Source organism: Dipteris shenzhenensis, chromosome 2, assembly GCF_047967505.1.
Source record: "Dipteris shenzhenensis isolate YYH24624 ecotype China chromosome 2, Dip_SZ_1.0, whole genome shotgun sequence".
Taxonomy (NCBI): Eukaryota; Viridiplantae; Streptophyta; class Polypodiopsida; order Gleicheniales; family Dipteridaceae; genus Dipteris; species Dipteris shenzhenensis.
In genome coordinates, this window is record NC_141597.1 from 47,274,566 (window position 1) to 47,281,414 (window position 6,849).

The window sequence follows — 6,849 nt, forward strand, 5'->3', positions numbered from 1 at the left end:
TCCGAGCAAATGTCAGTGTTTAAGCGTTTCCTTCTAGTGATGAGTACCTCAACACAAAAACAGATAAGAATTTAGAATATGTAAAATCAAAAGCCAACAAACAAGGTGAGATTCAAAATATATATATACATATATATAATGTACTTTATATAACCACACAGAGTGAGCGAGCAGTGGCGTGCTTCCTTTTCCAAAGAGTTATAATCTGAGGGAACGGGCTCTTTCTCGTGCATCGAGATTAAAATTGTCGAGATTGAGTATCGCAAATATATAAGAGATTGACACATTACCTAAATCTCAATGGGCATGTTTGTATTCCAAGTTGAGCATCCAAATTCGTGTACGCACCAAGTATGTACGTCTGCTTCACTTTTTGAAAAGATGCAAAAAACACATGTGAAATTAAAATACAGTATTATTGAACAACAAATCATTAGTCTAGCTTTTATCAAAATTATATATATATATTGCTACATGTAGTGTTGGAATGTAATCGACATTTTTGAGAATACATTTATAAAATTACATGTAATGTTGCAGTATAAAACTACTTTTTGGCAAAAGTAAAAAAGCCTTGGCTTAAAATTTATCGTAATTAATTCATCGTTCAGTTATATTAATATAAATTATTTTTTACATGCGAGGAAAATCAAAGTTTACTTCTGCAGGGGCGATACACTTGTTAGGTTTTTTGCTTGCCTGCACGTTGTCCTCATAATGTGAGGCTGTTGAAATCTGCATCTCAATATTGGAGGGTTTTCATTCGGTTACCAGACGCATATTGCTAATCGTGGGATGCCATCTGGCATTGGAGTGTCTTCAATGCTTTGTCCAACAAATAAGAAATGGCTAGCAGCACTTTGCAAGCTCCCTGCACCTTGTCCAAAGTAGCTCATACCTATTAAAAGGCTTCATAGTTGTACGAGGATTTGTTTCACACAAAGAATAGTTTGAGCTTGAGCGTTGTATTAGGGGTGCATCCTTTACCATGTGTGCATTGGCTCTAAGAAAAGGTTCGGGGGTAGTGAAAGCTAGAAGTCATTTTTGTGAATTTTGAGAGTCTGGTGGATTAATTGGTTGCCCCATGTTAAAAGGAAGAGCCCATGCAATGAAGATGCTCTCCTGATTAATAGCTCTAGCTATCTCGAAACTCTGAAGTGTACCAAATTCTTTATGGATTTACTGGAGCTCTCTGTGCCTCGACTTGAATTTTCTCATCATCTTCCTCCTCCTCATGTCTGCCTCCTCACGGAAATCCTCTCCTCACATCTTCCCCCTCCCCTACACCTCTTTCTCCTGCACTCCTCACATCCTCCTCCTACACACATCCTTCTCCTCGCCTCCTCCTCACATCCTTCTTCCATGCTCACGTCCACAATCTCCTCCTTCCCTCCTAAAATTCGGAGTAGCAATTGTTGCTCCAACTTCATACTCCTTTTTTTCATTAATATTTCGTTCACCTTGAGCAAGTAAGCTGCAAGGTTTATAGTTGGCTGCAATTGTCTCTCACAAGGTTAAGCCAGATCACGTTGAAGAAAATTATGGTGATTCTCCTGTTCGTAGGCAATATAAGTGCCTTGACTTCTTTTGCACTATCTGATGGAAAATTTTTGCAGCATAGGATTTTTTCCGATGAATAAGTCGTGAGATTTGGTGTTTGCAAGAGGTTTTATAGAATTTTGTGGATTTAAAGCTTTTGGATTCTGATTTCCTACCCGGTGGCAAATGATTTTCTATAGCTTGGAGGAAGTCACATAAAAGAAAAGTTTGCTACTTGCTTGACGTTTACACTAGTTCAAGAACCAAAATCTCAGTTTACACTAGTTTATAGTAGACTACGCTCGTTTCCTTTCTACCTCTAACGGGGGGAAATGAATTCCTTCGTATTGGATCATGACATGTTGTAAAACAAGTCATTCACGGTGTAAAAGACCTGTTAACAAGAGTTGCCTTTTTTTCTAGAGATGTTAATGGGACCTGCTAAGTAACATCCAAGGCCTTTGATACACAAAGAGGAAAACAAAAACTGTACAAAGGAGAGAAGGGCACTATGTCAAATAACAGGCATGATGATAGAGAGGACAAGGATATGATCAGCATCCCAACTTGATCACTCTTTCTCTTTGAAGAACTAAAACGAACCCACTAAGCTCAAAGACCTTCTGAAAGATGAATTGAAAAAAGAGCTTGAATGCTGATGAAGCAAGTCGCTTCCACCTTGCGAGGGAAAGACCACTTTAATACTCATGAGCTCAAGCAAAGACAAACTACCTAAACGCTGCCACACTCCTTGAAAATCACTGATCTTCTGAGCATGCAAGCGATTAAAACTAGAAAGAGAGACACATCGTGCCAAGCACAACAAGACGGCCACCAGATACATGCCTCGGAGCATGCATATGTTTAACACCCTCTAAAAAGTAGAGGTACATGCACCAATTAGGTGTGTCTGAGCTTAGAGAGTGGCACCGAAGCAAAGAAACGACCAAGCTCTGCCCTGTCACCAAAAATCATGCGTAGAAGCAAGGCATTGTCTAAGCCGTGAGGATGGAATTGGTCACGTAGCCACTGAAACTGAAAGAAGACGAGAAACAAAGACTTAGGAAAGGTAACCCACTGAATTGAAGGAGCCACTACAGCCACCCGTTACCGATGGTTCCAAAAGAAAGACACTCCTTTGTGTGGAGTGTTCAAAACAAGGAACCACACATCGAATCAGAGACACCAAACTGTTTGGTGGAAGGAGCAAACCACCACTCGGGCAGAACATAGAGACCAGGGAACCAAACTCAGGCAGCTAGCTAGGAGATCTCCACTAACTAAGGTGGCTCGTAGGTGAAAGCTCGATCCAACTAAACAAAAAGACGCAACCAAGGAAGTCAGATCGAAAAGATGCAACCAAGGAGATGACCGCCGCTCCAATCCATTTGATGCTTAAGAAAAGCCAATAATGAATCACGCTACTAACTTGGAGCAAGGCAATTAATCAGGCCCTTTGATCTCAAGTATTAACTGCTACAACTTCGAGCAAAACCTCCTTCCACCAACCAAGAAGCCCACATCGAAGAAACTCACTAAAGTAAGAGTAGCGAGAAAAAAGATGCCAACTACTTAAAAAAGCATGTAATATACTTTTAGATAAAAGTTTCACGTTTGGCTTTAATTAGAATCAATCAAAATCAACGGCCCGTATTGATGACACGTGGCTGAACGAGGTGAAAGAAAACCAAAACATCCCTTTAGGCTGCCTACCATAACAAGGGACACATCACCATCTATCTTTAGCATTGTATAAATCAACAAGACACTTTGTTTCTAGGGAACTTTGATGTCAAGATGACTGGAGAGTGTTAGAGTAGTCAGATACTATATGAAATACTTACTAGATGTGTGAACCATATATGACTCCGTCATGTACAATGGATTACAGAGATGGCCTAAATTTGAGGGACACACATGTCCTCTTATGTTAGGAATCGATCACTCACATTGATCCTTCCACCTTCCCTTCCTTAGCCCATCTCACAATTCCCTTTAAAATAACCCCTATGAGTTCATTAAATCTTGGATGTTATATATGGTGCCTATCTACATACACTCATAGAGAACTTGGATAGATAAATTTTGATGAATGCCTAGTCCCATTATTCGTGCATGCCATCTCGATCATTGCACAACACTCCTTTCTTTTCAAAGGGTTGAGTCCATCGTAAAGCCACCCAAAGGATTTGTTCTTATGAATGCTTAGTAGGATGACATGAGTAAAGGTATTTAGAGATGCTAGCACTTCAAGACAAAGCAAGGATACCCAAATAAGAAACAAATCATGAGAAAGTACCCATGCTTGGTGTGATGTGACAAACCAAGGATTACATATTCATGTAATCATGGGTCTATTTTACATTGTTTACGTATGTGCAACATGGTTTTCATGTAATGATGCAAGCAATCATGGATAAACCTTCTTTCTTTGAAAACATATAAATCAACAGATTATTGCTAGTACTACTACGAGTACCGTCAGTAAAAGGCCTAATACTATTGGTACTTTTACTTTTGCCAATGGTACTAGCCTTGTTGTTGCTAATAATTTTGTTAATATTGTCAGTATTATTGGTTGGATTTGAAATTGGTGGCATAATTCATATTATTATCAATATTTGTAAATTTATGGCTATATATAGTAAAGGCTACAATGTCACTAATAATAACACAATTTTTATTAATATTAGCTCATGTATAAGGCCCTATCAATTCTTTTTTAATACTCTTCAGAGGAATTTAGAATGACATCATACGTCCATTTTAAAGCATGCTCCATTACAAGTAGGGGGTATGAAACTTGGTTTGTATTGGGTGATGTAATTTCATGAATCTAGCATGCCTACATTGTCCCCCATACTCAATAGATACCGTGAAGTTAAGGTTGGCATATATTGCTTTATATTGGGTGAGGTAATTCCATGCATTTACCTACATTGTCCACCATACTCAATGGATATGAAAAAGGCAAGTTTAGCATACCAAGAATGTATTGAGCAATCTCCAAGTCTTAATTGAGGGTTTCCTTATGCCCTATATATATAATTGAGGGTTTCCTTATGCCCTAACTTCTACTCCATGCATTCACTATGGTTTTACGTCGTGTAAGTAACAACTATTTATTGATTGCTTGCACCAATAGGATTGGGATTCTCTCTCAAATTTTTAGCAGCTAGCTCTACTGTAGCTAACCTTAGAGCATGGAAAAGTGCAATAGATTTATTTATAAAATGAAGTAAGTGACCCTGAGGGGCATCTCCTAATTTCTCCTCATGAAAGTATTCATTTTCATCCAAAATACTCACATAAATTGCAAACTCCCATTCTGGACCAACAGAGTTATGTATTTCAGCCCCAATATATTTTGCTCTCCTTTGTGTTGTACCCTGACTAGAACTCTCATGAGTAACAATGAAGGATGATGTTGCAACCATTGAATGTGAAGCTTCATCTTGGTTTGCATTGGCACTAACACCTTTTGTCACAGGCTCATCAAATTGTGTACAGTATGAACGGTTGAGGCTTCCATACTACTAGGTGCATCAATAAACTCCCTCTTACTTAAACTCATTTTGAATGTTGTGCAAAACTTCTTCTAGCTATCTGTGGCTCTCTTGTTGCACGTCTAGTACCTATGCATTTATTTATTGTTTCCATAATTATAGCTTTTCACACATAATGAGAAGAAGTGCACACACACAAGAATCTAATTTGTGAAGATATTACCATCAAAAGTGCACAAGCTACATCATACCACACAAAAGGAACAAGTCCAATTTCTTGGTCACCTCTACTCATTGCTCCATAATCACAACCACATAGCTTTCCAAAATAATGCATAGACATGCACACACACAATAATCTAACCTATGGAGATATTATGAGTACCTTATGTGAATATATCGTCAAAATGTGCACAAGATGCATTAGACCACAGAAAAAGAATAAGTCTAATTTCTTGTCAAACCTATGAAGATATTATGAGTACCTTATGTGAATATATATCGTCAAAAAGTGCACAAGCTGCATTAGACCACACAAAAAGAATAAGTTTGATTTCTTGCAACCCCACTCATTGCTCCATAATCACAACCATATCATTGGCTTGTAGTTGTGGCAAACCCTTACCCCAAAATGTAGGATATTGGGAAAGTGGTCTTTTCGCAACCACAACAAACACTCACTCTCTAACCCTCTCCCTCTCTTAAACCTCTCTTTAGTCGAGACTCAAGCATGGTTCACCTTATTCTAGCATGCTAGTTATACATGCTATGGACTACAATCTTGCCTAATGAAAAGCTTGTGGCTCTTGTTTTATGTGCAAGAAAAAGGTGGGAAAAATGAAATTTTATCGTCAATGAAGACCATATTATTGCTAGTAAAATAAGATAATTATCGTTGATATTAATTATATTTCCCATTATCATCAACATTTATAATTTTACTACTAGTAATTTTGATTAGTATCGACGGTAATATGATTAGTATTGATGGTAGTTTGATTAGTATTGGTGCTAAGATGGTCTTTACCTAGGGTACTCCTAGTCAGTTTTCTTATATTCTCTTTAGAGTAATCAACATTATAACATTGTAGTCACACTATTTGGGGCCAAAAATTATGCACATGAATGATGCATTGAGACGAAATGTGAAAATAAGAATGAAATCCATGCAAGGAACTCTAGTTGTAAGACATATTCTAGTTGTATAACACATGTTCTAGTTGTAAGACATGAGCCAGAACACTTGAGCACCCTTTACAATATGATGCTTTCAAAAGCAGAACTCCTAACCCACTATTCAAAAACACTTGACATTATCTTATCTTGGCTTTTCAACGAGGCCTTCTCTAAAAGGTCTTCTCATGCCTTGAAAATTAATACCATCGTTTTGATATTAACAATATAGATGCACATGAATTAGTCTATAGAATGGTAAAGTATGCGAGTGAAGGTCTACCTAGACTTTAATCAGGATCATTCCACCTTGGATCTTATATTCACCTTACATGTTACCATAAGGGAGACCAAAGATTGGCATGAGAGAGTATATGCTGCTCTGTGAAAGGCTTTGATTTAGTACAAGAGATAGATACCACCATTGGTGTGAATCAAAGAATGCATGTTCACCCTCTTTGGACTCTATATTGATGACAGAATTGACAAATTGGGTGAGGAGGGATTTCTATCAGCTTGGATTCTTGCCTTGATGTTGTTATGCATAGATGATGTAGTGTTAAGTTAAGTTGAAGCACGGTGATGTAATAGGAATTCTAGAACATCCAAGACATAAAGGTAAATCTTGATA